The sequence below is a fragment of the Lithobates pipiens genome, unplaced genomic scaffold, assembly GCF_037356315.1.
Source record: "Lithobates pipiens isolate NorthernLeopardFrog02 unplaced genomic scaffold, aLitPip1_a1.2 Scaffold_18, whole genome shotgun sequence".
In the NCBI taxonomy this organism is placed as follows: Eukaryota; Metazoa; Chordata; class Amphibia; order Anura; family Ranidae; genus Lithobates; species Lithobates pipiens.
The window spans coordinates 412,140,183-412,153,198 of record NW_027507758.1 but is presented as its reverse complement, the minus strand read 5'-3'; the positions used below and the strand labels follow the sequence as shown (position 1 = coordinate 412,153,198).

The following is a 13,016-nucleotide window of genomic DNA, read 5'->3' as shown; positions in this document are numbered from 1 at the left end:
GAATCTTTTTTCTGGTGGGCGTTTTGTTTTTGTACACGCGAAACACCGCTTGCATGGAAAAAAACCCTTTCCTGTGAAAAAGGTCACACCATTGTATGGTGGGTCAGGAACATTCCGGACGATCTTATCCCTCAATGTTGGTGCCCTTTTGTACACGAACTTGGGAAATTGGGGTAGAAGGTCTTTTAGATGCACATCTGAGCGTAAAATATACCAGTACTTTTTAATAATTGCCTCTATTTTCTTATATTGGGCATTATAATTCAGAACGATTGGTACTTTGCCTGCTTCCAGCTTAGGGATTTGTTTGTCTTTAATCATCTCCATGCGATCCATATTTCTAACTTCTAAAATTTTCCTTCTAATTTCTTCGTCTTTATATCCTTTATTTGTGAACCTATGACCAATCTTCTCTGCTTGTGTCAGATATTCTTCCGTTTTTGTGCAATTTCTGCGCAATCGCATCAGCTGCCCTTTTGGAATATTGCACAACCAGTTTTTGTGGTGGCAGCTCATGATTGGCAAATAACTGTTTTTGTCCACATTCTTAAAGTGCGTTCTTGTGCGTAGAGTTTCATTTTCTTGCAATATTTCTAGATCAAGAAAAGAGATGGATTCGCTATTAACTACCCATGATAATTTAATATTTCTGTCATTGCGATTCAGTGTCTCCAGGAATAAGGTTAGGCTATCTATGTCTCCTTTCCAGAGTATGAGGATGTCATCTATATACCTCTTATATAATATTAACTCTTCAGGTTTGCCAGGTAGTATCGCATCCTCTTCCCATTGAGACATATAAAGACAAGCTACACTGGGCGCAAACTTCGCTCCCATCGCAACTCCAGTTTTTTGGTAGTAATACTCGCGATCATACCAAAAATAGCTGTTCTTGAGGCAAAAGTCCAAACATTTCACTAAGTATTTTCGCTGTACGCATGGCAAAGTACTGTATTTCCTTAAGCCCCACTTCACTGCCTCACACGCTTGATGGTGTAGGATTATTGTATATAGTGACGAAACGTCTGCAGATGCCATAATCCATGGGCCTTCCTCTTTTGGTAGCCCTTCCAAAATTTGTAATACTTGTTTGGTGTCTCTGAGGTACGCTTTTGTTTGTTTGACTACTGGTTGAAGATATTTATCGATATATTCCCCCATTCTAGAGGTTAAAGAGTCGATCCCATTAACTATGGGTCTTGGGGGCGGGTCTGCTTTATCCTTATGGATCTTGGGAAGTGAGTAAATAATCGGGGTCCTACATGCCTCGGGGATCAGATACTTCGCTTCTTTTTTAGTCAAGATGTTTCTTTTTAATCCCAGATGCACCACCTTTTCCAGCTCCTTTCTACATTTAAACACTGGGTTTTTTGGTAATTTAGTATAGGTAACACTGTCTGACAGTAATTTTGTCATACTGTTCTTATACTGTATTTTAGAGAGGATTACAATCCCTCCCCCTTTGTCAGCAGGTCGGATAACTATATCCTTCCTCTTTGTTAGTTTTCTGATGCCGCTCTTTATATGTTTAGGTTCCTCCAGTTTCTTAATTCTTAAATCTTTCAAGTCTTGTAAAACCACTTTTTTAAAAACTTCAATATGTCTGTTGTTCGAAATCAAAGGGTTAAAAACTGATTTATTTCTTAATTCGCTCCGTATGATATCTTGATCCTCATTCTGAATTCGCTTTTTAATCGGGTTACCAGCCAAGTATTTTTTAATATTCAAGGTCCTTACATACTTCTGTATTCCTACATAAGTTTCAAATTTGTCTAAATTCTTTGTCGGGGCATATTTGAGACCTTTATCTAGTACGCCAATCTCTTCTTGGGACAGGGGGAGGCCACTCAAGTTGAAGATCCCCTCACCTTTTAGTCTCTTCTTTGCCTGTATTCTTTTTCCGGACCTCTTCCCTCTCTTCTTACAGGACTTCTTCTTTGATCCCATTGATCGTTTAGGCGTCTTGGTGGGTGATTCTCCGTGCCCCTCCCTAAAAAAGGCCTGCTTTGATACTGGTCCTGGTAGTAGCCATGGGATCTCCCATCTCCATTTTCCTCATAATGGTCCCTTAGGGGAGCATAATAATTGTTTGTAGGTATTGGATAGCGTCCATCGGGATAGGGGTAATCGCGCGGTGTGCCCCAATTATCTCTATGACCAGTCCCATAATTATGTGGGGGGGTCCTTCCTCGTTGGCCTTGCATTCCTTGGGGTGGGCCCCTATTTTCCCTTTGATCCCTAAGGTCATATGGTGGCTTATTGTAGTTGCCATTCTGTGTCCTTCTCTGGTTATTATTTTTCCAGTAAGGCTTCTTACCCCCATTATGTGGTGTTTGGTTTGAGTAGGGCGGTCTCCTCTCAGCTCTTTGTGGTGTGGAGTAGTTGTGGTCATTTTCTCTCTCATTACCCCTTGGGGCCCTAGACCCGCCCCCAAGACCCATAGTTAATGGGATCGACTCTTTAACCTCTAGAATGGGGGAATATATCGATAAATATCTTCAACCAGTAGTCAAACAAACAAAAGCGTACCTCAGAGACACCAAACAAGTATTACAAATTTTGGAAGGGCTACCAAAAGAGGAAGGCCCATGGATTATGGCATCTGCAGACGTTTCGTCACTATATACAATAATCCTACACCATCAAGCGTGTGAGGCAGTGAAGTGGGGCTTAAGGAAATACAGTACTTTGCCATGCGTACAGCGAAAATACTTAGTGAAATGTTTGGACTTTTGCCTCAAGAACAGCTATTTTTGGTATGATCGCGAGTATTACTACCAAAAAACTGGAGTTGCGATGGGAGCGAAGTTTGCGCCCAGTGTAGCTTGTCTTTATATGTCTCAATGGGAAGAGGATGCGATACTACCTGGCAAACCTGAAGAGTTAATATTATATAAGAGGTATATAGATGACATCCTCATACTCTGGAAAGGAGACATAGATAGCCTAACCTTATTCCTGGAGACACTGAATCGCAATGACAGAAATATTAAATTATCATGGGTAGTTAATAGCGAATCCATCTCTTTTCTTGATCTAGAAATATTGCAAGAAAATGAAACTCTACGCACAAGAACGCACTTTAAGAATGTGGACAAAAACAGTTATTTGCCAATCATGAGCTGCCACCACAAAAACTGGTTGTGCAATATTCCAAAAGGGCAGCTGATGCGATTGCGCAGAAATTGCACAAAAACGGAAGAATATCTGACACAAGCAGAGAAGATTGGTCATAGGTTCACAAATAAAGGATATAAAGACGAAGAAATTAGAAGGAAAATTTTAGAAGTTAGAAATATGGATCGCATGGAGATGATTAAAGACAAACAAATCCCTAAGCTGGAAGCAGGCAAAGTACCAATCGTTCTGAATTATAATGCCCAATATAAGAAAATAGAGGCAATTATTAAAAAGTACTGGTATATTTTACGCTCAGATGTGCATCTAAAAGACCTTCTACCCCAATTTCCCAAGTTCGTGTACAAAAGGGCACCAACATTGAGGGATAAGATCGTCCGGAATGTTCCTGACCCACCATACAATGGTGTGACCTTTTTCACAGGAAAGGGTTTTTTTCCATGCAAGCGGTGTTTCGCGTGTACAAAAACAAAACGCCCACCAGAAAAAAGATTCAAATTTAGCTCCACAAGCACTGGGAATTCCTACGATATTAAAGAGTTTATTTGTTGTAACACTGAAGGGGCCGTTTATGTCCTACAATGCAGTTGCGGCCTACAGTATGTAGGCCGCACCAAGAGACCGCTGAGGGTTCGCATAAAGGAACATATTAAAAATATAATTAATGGATTTGACAAACACAGTGTGTCAAAACATTTTCTAACACACCATAATAAGGATCCCACCCACCTCACATTTTGGGGGATCGAGCCCTACAGAAAGCATTGGAGGGGGGGGCATAAAGTGAGAACGCTCAGCCAGCTAGAATCTAAATGGATTTTTACCTTAGACACTTTCACACCTCAAGGACTCAACATAGAATTTGATCTTAACTGTTTTATCAGCGATTTTTAGGTAATTTTAGATATTTTATTATGAATTTGAATTTTATATATTTAAAGCATTATGACATACAACATCTTGCCTGTTACTGTACTCTACAATGATATACTGAAAGGGGTGTGTTTGGAACTCTGGACTTCATTTCCGGTACCCATCCCCCAAATCGCATATATATGCGTCCTTTTGATATCTTGATCATCGCTTAAAGTGTCGGGAGCAATTTTAATTTTATTTTATCTTAATATGAAAAATACTATGTCACACTATTCTAGATATTTTACTTATTAACCAGTACCAATATTTTAATTTATAGGAAAGATTTAGAGTCAATATGTTTTTTTACCAATTAAAGAATATCTAATAATTCGCACATTACCCTCCATCTCAAGCCATTTTTTATAATTTTATAATTTTTTATGAATTTTCTATTTCCTATTACAATACTAGTTCAATTTTAAGTTTAATTTTAAACCAGCTCACGAACGAACTGTGGTCCCGTCGTTCCAATAGCAAGCGAATGTGTTTACATTGCCACTGACATTAAGAATGCTATTAGGTAGATCCCGGGTTATTGTTTGAATAAACATAACCACCAAATGTCCCAATTAGGCTTGAAGCCAGTTAAGCGGACACAGATCTACCTAATACACGAATAGACTATTTCTGTATCTATAGAAAATACGACCGTGAAGCGCACAAGAACCGGTCGAGAAGGTAGTCTATCACAAAATGGCCGTCTAACTAGAGTCGTGCCTGCGAATAGTAGTAAATAGGATTGACTACAGGAAAATGGCCGCCCATTACAAAGACTATTTAAACGTTCGTCCACCTCCTATGCATTAGTCCCTGATGAAGTCACGTGATCAATGACGATACGCGTAGGATTGGCCTAGGAGGATACCGGAAGTGACGTCCGGGGTACGAACGAGGAAGCCGTTCGTTGTTTGTTAGTGAAAAAAACGCTTGATTGTTACTGTATAAGTGTGAGTACCCAGGACTTAGTTCCTTTTTATAATAAAGTATTTGTGTGAACGTACTTCACTATTGGAGCACCCCTCTTTCTTTCTTGGGTCTGATTTGCGATCCCTTGCGGAATATCTGGAGGAAAAGGTTTTGGGGGCGCCCATACTACATTTAGGATATACACCGCAAAGTGTTGAAGTTCCCCTATACCTACTGAGGATATACACCCCATTTGAGGACACAACTGCTGCACTGGAGTATTTTGCTGTCTTACTGACAGCAGTGAGGTAAGGTACCCACTGCACTCAGTGTGTGAGCACCCACGTTTAAGGAGCTGAAAAATCACTGGTGGAATCATCCCGGGGTTGTTCATAGGATTCATTTCCTCACATAGCACAGCGTGGATTTATTTCATCTTCTGCATGAACTTTATGATTTAGCCTTTGTACACTTATTTAGAGACATTTTTTTATCACGTTTGCTGGACTACTATCTTTTGCATTTTGTGATAATAATTTTTTCATACACCGTTTTTTATATTTTTATTGTATATTTTTATATATACTCTTTTTTGCACATATTGCTGGCACTTGTATGCACTTTCATGGACTGACACAGATTTGTTTGATGTCACGATTTTGTTGATAATTTTAAGACTTGCGATTTTTTTTTCTTGTCACTTTATCACGAGTATATAGATTATTTTAGCTTCTTCATTTTATGAATATTAGTAGGAAATAGCTTCAAGCACTGTATTATTCACTTGGTATTTATTCTAGAATTAATGGAATTTTTAATCGCATGAGCACATTTTCAAGATTTTATGCGATTATTTAGTGATTTTAATTTTAATCACATGAGTGCGTTTTCAAGATTTTATGAGATTATTTATTAATTGTGTTATTAGACTTAATTTATTTTATGTGGAGCGCAACACCATCTATTTACTATTTACTGTCACTTTGAGGGGAGGGTTTGCACCTCTGTCGGTGTTTTCTGCTGCAACCACACCAACCTGCTCTAACTTTACCACTATAGCGCGAGGATAACCTACCATTACTACTTTGACTTACTCTCCCATATATCCTTGCAGCCATAATGGAGGTATTTTCTTTTATGGAAAAAAGGAAAATTGATCTAGAACAAGTATTTAATAGCTCAGACTCCAATGTAATAAAAAATGGGGGTTTAGAGAGTCTGATGCGGAAGTTGGGCCACAATATGGAGAAAAAAGTGAGCCTATGGTGGGACATAACCACTTTTGAGCAGTACCAGAAAGACAGCATAGTGCCGAGAAGACTCAGATGGGATATTACACCAAACGATGGTTTGGTTGACCAGGAGTCGATTGATGAATGGTTTTCTTTCTTTAACACAAAAGGTTTAGAATTACTTATTTTCCTACTCAAAAGAAAACAGAGGAAATTAAAGAAAATAGACCAGACCATAGGAGAGATAAAAGGGGAACTGGAAACACATAAGGATAAGCCTGAGCTCACCTCACTCATGTCACAATTGAATAAAGACCTAGCCAAGAAGGACAAAGAAGTCCAGACTAGGAAAAGCAAGAAGTACACAAGGGATATCAATGATTTTAAAAATGATGATGTTTTTAAATGGCAGAGACAGAGAGGTAATTTGGATCCGATCTCTACATTCTCCACCCCAGAGAGAATTACACAACCTGGGAGTATCCAATACAGACCAGAGCAAAATGATCTACAAACTGGAAATCGGGTAGAACCATCTAGGGCCCCAAGGGGTAATGAGAGAGAAAATGACCACAACTACTCCACACCACAAAGAGCTGAGAGGAGACCGCCCTACTCAAACCAAACACCACATAATGGGGGTAAGAAGCCTTACTGGAAAAATAATAACCAGAGAAGGACACAGAATGGCAACTACAATAAGCCACCATATGACCTTAGGGATCAAAGGGAAAATAGGGGCCCACCCCAAGGAATGCAAGGCCAACGAGGAAGGACCCCCCCACATAATTATGGGACTGGTCATAGAGATAATTGGGGCACACCGCGCGATTACCCCTATCCCGATGGACGCTATCCAATACCTACAAACAATTATTATGCTCCCCTAAGGGACCATTATGAGGAAAATGGAGATGGGAGATCCCATGGCTACTACCAGGACCAGTATCAAAGCAGGCCTTTTTTAGGGAGGGGCACGGAGAATCACCCACCAAGACGCCTAAACGATCAATGGGATCAAAGAAGAAGTCCTGTAAGAAGAGAGGGAAGAGGTCCGGAAAAAGAATACAGGCAAAGAAGAGACTAAAAGGTGAGGGGATCTTCAACTTGAGTGGCCTCCCCCTGTCCCAAGAAGAGATTGGCGTACTAGATAAAGGTCTCAAATATGCCCCGACAAAGAATTTAGACAAATTTGAAACTTATGTAGGAATACAGAAGTATGTAAGGACCTTGAATATTAAAAAATACTTGGCTGGTAACCCGATTAAAAAGCGAATTCAGAATGAGGATCAAGATATCATACGGAGCGAATTAAGAAATAAATCAGTTTTTAACCCTTTGATTTCGAACAACAGACATATTGAAGTTTTTAAAAAAGTGGTTTTACAAGACTTGAAAGATTTAAGAATTAAGAAACTGGAGGAACCTAAACATATAAAGAGCGGCATCAGAAAACTAACAAAGAGGAAGGATATAGTTATCCGACCTGCTGACAAAGGGGGAGGGATTGTAATCCTCTCTAAAATACAGTATAAGAACAGTATGACAAAATTACTGTCAGACAGTGTTACCTATACTAAATTACCAAAAAACCCAGTGTTTAAATGTAGAAAGGAGCTGGAAAAGGTGGTGCATCTGGGATTAAAAAGAAACATCTTGACTAAAAAAGAAGCGAAGTATCTGATCCCCGAGGCATGTAGGACCCCGATTATTTACTCACTTCCCAAGATCCATAAGGATAAAGCAGACCCGCCCCCAAGACCCATAGTTAATGGGATCGACTCTTTAACCTCTAGAATGGGGGAATATATCGATAAATATCTTCAACCAGTAGTCAAACAAACAAAAGCGTACCTCAGAGACACCAAACAAGTATTACAAATTTTGGAAGGGCTACCAAAAGAGGAAGGCCCATGGATTATGGCATCTGCAGACGTTTCGTCACTATATACAATAATCCTACACCATCAAGCGTGTGAGGCAGTGAAGTGGGGCTTAAGGAAATACAGTACTTTGCCATGCGTACAGCGAAAATACTTAGTGAAATGTTTGGACTTTTGCCTCAAGAACAGCTATTTTTGGTATGATCGCGAGTATTACTACCAAAAAACTGGAGTTGCGATGGGAGCGAAGTTTGCGCCCAGTGTAGCTTGTCTTTATATGTCTCAATGGGAAGAGGATGCGATACTACCTGGCAAACCTGAAGAGTTAATATTATATAAGAGGTATATAGATGACATCCTCATACTCTGGAAAGGAGACATAGATAGCCTAACCTTATTCCTGGAGACACTGAATCGCAATGACAGAAATATTAAATTATCATGGGTAGTTAATAGCGAATCCATCTCTTTTCTTGATCTAGAAATATTGCAAGAAAATGAAACTCTACGCACAAGAACGCACTTTAAGAATGTGGACAAAAACAGTTATTTGCCAATCATGAGCTGCCACCACAAAAACTGGTTGTGCAATATTCCAAAAGGGCAGCTGATGCGATTGCGCAGAAATTGCACAAAAACGGAAGAATATCTGACACAAGCAGAGAAGATTGGTCATAGGTTCACAAATAAAGGATATAAAGACAAAGAAATTAGAAGGAAAATTTTAGAAGTTAGAAATATGGATCGCATGGAGATGATTAAAGACAAACAAATCCCTAAGCTGGAAGCAGGCAAAGTACCAATCGTTCTGAATTATAATGCCCAATATAAGAAAATAGAGGCAATTATTAAAAAGTACTGGTATATTTTACGCTCAGATGTGCATCTAAAAGACCTTCTACCCCAATTTCCCAAGTTCGTGTACAAAAGGGCACCAACATTGAGGGATAAGATCGTCCGGAATGTTCCTGACCCACCATACAATGGTGTGACCTTTTTCACAGGAAAGGGTTTTTTTCCATGCAAGCGGTGTTTCGCGTGTACAAAAACAAAACGCCCACCAGAAAAAAGATTCAAATTTAGCTCCACAAGCACTGGGAATTCCTACGATATTAAAGAGTTTATTTGTTGTAACACTGAAGGGGCCGTTTATGTCCTACAATGCAGTTGCGGCCTACAGTATGTAGGCCGCACCAAGAGACCGCTGAGGGTTCGCATAAAGGAACATATTAAAAATATAATTAATGGATTTGACAAACACAGTGTGTCAAAACATTTTCTAACACACCATAATAAGGATCCCACCCACCTCACATTTTGGGGGATCGAGCCCTACAGAAAGCATTGGAGGGGGGGGCATAAAGTGAGAACGCTCAGCCAGCTAGAATCTAAATGGATTTTTACCTTAGACACTTTCACACCTCAAGGACTCAACATAGAATTTGATCTTAACTGTTTTATCAGCGATTTTTAGGTAATTTTAGATATTTTATTATGAATTTGAATTTTATATATTTAAAGCATTATGACATACAACATCTTGCCTGTTACTGTACTCTACAATGATATACTGAAAGGGGTGTGTTTGGAACTCTGGACTTCATTTCCGGTACCCATCCCCCAAATCGCATATATATGCGTCCTTTTGATATCTTGATCATCGCTTAAAGTGTCGGGAGCAATTTTAATTTTATTTTATCTTAATATGAAAAATACTATGTCACACTATTCTAGATATTTTACTTATTAACCAGTACCAATATTTTAATTTATAGGAAAGATTTAGAGTCAATATGTTTTTTTACCAATTAAAGAATATCTAATAATTCGCACATTACCCTCCATCTCAAGCCATTTTTTATAATTTTATAATTTTTTATGAATTTTCTATTTCCTATTACAATACTAGTTCAATTTTAAGTTTAATTTTAAACCAGCTCACGAACGAACTGTGGTCCCGTCGTTCCAATAGCAAGCGAATGTGTTTACATTGCCACTGACATTAAGAATGCTATTAGGTAGATCCCGGGTTATTGTTTGAATAAACATAACCACCAAATGTCCCAATTAGGCTTGAAGCCAGGTAAGCGGACACAGATCTACCTAATACACGAATAGACTATTTCTGTATCTATAGAAAATACGACCGTGAAGCGCACAAGAACCGGTCGAGAAGGTAGTCTATCACAAAATGGCCGTCTAACTAGAGTCGTGCCTGCGAATAGTAGTAAATAGGATTGACTACAGGAAAATGGCCGCCCATTACAAAGACTATTTAAACGTTCGTCCACCTCCTATGCATTAGTCCCTGATGAAGTCACGTGATCAATGACGATACGCGTAGGATTGGCCTAGGAGGATACCGGAAGTGACGTCCGGGGTACGAACGAGGAAGCCGTTCGTTGTTTGTTAGTGAAAAAAACGCTTGATTGTTACTGTATAAGTGTGAGTACCCAGGACTTAGTTCCTTTTTATAATAAAGTATTTGTGTGAACGTACTTCACTATTGGAGCACCCCTCTTTCTTTCTTGGGTCTGATTTGCGATCCCTTGCGGAATATCTGGAGGAAAAGGTTTTGGGGGCGCCCATACTACATTTAGGATATACACCGCAAAGTGTTGAAGTTCCCCTATACCTACTGAGGATATACACCCCATTTGAGGACACAACTGCTGCACTGGAGTATTTTGCTGTCTTACTGACAGCAGTGAGGTAAGGTACCCACTGCACTCAGTGTGTGAGCACCCACGTTTAAGGAGCTGAAAAATCACTGGTGGAATCATCCCGGGGTTGTTCATAGGATTCATTTCCTCACATAGCACAGCGTGGATTTATTTCATCTTCTGCATGAACTTTATGATTTAGCCTTTGTACACTTATTTAGAGACATTTTTTTATCACGTTTGCTGGACTACTATCTTTTGCATTTTGTGATAATAATTTTTTCATACACCGTTTTTTATATTTTTATTGTATATTTTTATATATACTCTTTTTTGCACATATTGCTGGCACTTGTATGCACTTTCATGGACTGACACAGATTTGTTTGATGTCACGATTTTGTTGATAATTTTAAGACTTGCGATTTTTTTTTTTTCTTGTCACTTTATCACGAGTATATAGATTATTTTAGCTTCTTCATTTTATGAATATTAGTAGGAAATAGCTTCAAGCACTGTATTATTCACTTGGTATTTATTCTAGAATTAATGGAATTTTTAATCGCATGAGCACATTTTCAAGATTTTATGCGATTATTTAGTGATTTTAATTTTAATCACATGAGTGCGTTTTCAAGATTTTATGAGATTATTTATTAATTGTGTTATTAGACTTAATTTATTTTATGTGGAGCGCAACACCATCTATTTACTATTTACTGTCACTTTGAGGGGAGGGTTTGCACCTCTGTCGGTGTTTTCTGCTGCAACCACACCAACCTGCTCTAACTTTACCACTATAGCGCGAGGATAACCTACCATTACTACCATATTGTATAATTGGTCACGATTAATAAAACAACCAATTTTTGGTCCAAGAACTCCTCCTCCTCCTCCTGTTCCTGGACTGGACTTGGGTCAAAGCAAAGCCAATATTGAATAACACGTTATCTCCTCCAATTCCACAACATGTCTGGTTGACGAACGGCCATTCAGAAATTAACTGAAAAGCACAAAATGAAAAGCGTGAGTAAACACTTACCAAACTTCTACTAATACAAAATTAGCAGAAGGAGCCCAAAGGGTGGCACTAAAGAGCTGAAAAAAACTTGTAGTACGTCACTACGTTTGGGTTTGTTAGACGACAATTCTTTGCCATTTGTATGCAAGCCAAAATCCATGCACACGCCTTCGGACAAAAGTCAGAGGTTTTGTCTGCGAAAAATCTGATCGTGTGTACGAGGCTTTAGATGTTAAAATCTTCAGTTTTACTCAAAGTAGTTTGAGGAAGGGGGAGAGATACAGGAAGCACCAACCTGAGTGTATTATATTATATACTATTTATTAGCAAAGTAAGTAATGCACTTATAGGAAATAACATAAAAACAGGCTCATCTGTAAATGGAGGTGTCTGCAGGTGTAGATTGGAATGCAAAATGAGCATCCACAGATCTAGCAGATGACTGGGGGAGCCTCAATCCATCCTCTGGCCACCAGGAAGTCGGTCTGGGCCACCATGGAGTGCAGGAAGACAACGTCACAAAAAGCAGAGAGAGACCAGGGGAGTGACAACTGAATAAAAGAGGCTATGTGCTCGGAGCATCAGCTCCTTCTACAGGCCTCACAGTAGTTGATGCAGAAATGAATACATCCCAGAACAAAAACTACTATGTATAGTATTTTTTATGACCTCCATGATCTGTAAGGACAGCACCAAGTCTTCTAGGCATGGATTAAACAAGTTGGTGACATATTGGAACATCTATCTTTTTTCATTCTTCAAGAATAAGCTCTGAATGGAGAGAAATTCTGAATGGAGAGCGATGCTCAGCTCGTCTCTTCGGAGTTCCCTATAGGTGTTCGACTAGGTTCAGATCAGGAGACATACTTGGCCGCTGAATCACTTTCACCCCGTTCTTCTTCAGAAATGCAACAGTGACCTTAGATGTGTGTTTTGGATCATTGTCATGTTAGAAAAGTACATGACGACCAAAGGCATGGAATGATGGTAGCATCTTATTTTTCAATATAGAGCAATACTTCTGTAAATTCATGATACCATCAATGAAATGCAGCTCCTCAATACTAGCAGCACTCTTGCAGCCCCACAGAAAGGCCACCATGTTTCACTGTAGACACTGTGCATTTATCTTTAAACTCACATTTACGACAACACCATACAGTTTTGAAGCCATCAGTTACAAAAACATTTATCTTGGTCTCATCACTCCAGAGTACAGAGGTCCCAGTAGTCTTCTTTTTTTCAGAACTGGCCC

At 39.2% G+C, this 13,016-nt stretch overlaps 1 protein-coding gene across 4 annotated transcripts in view; it reads left to right on the top strand.

Moving 5' to 3' along the window:
• The window catches only part of NLGN1 (neuroligin 1), a 965,616-nt gene that overhangs the window by 435,665 nt on the left and 516,935 nt on the right, over positions 1-13,016 (top strand). The window lies entirely within an intron of this gene.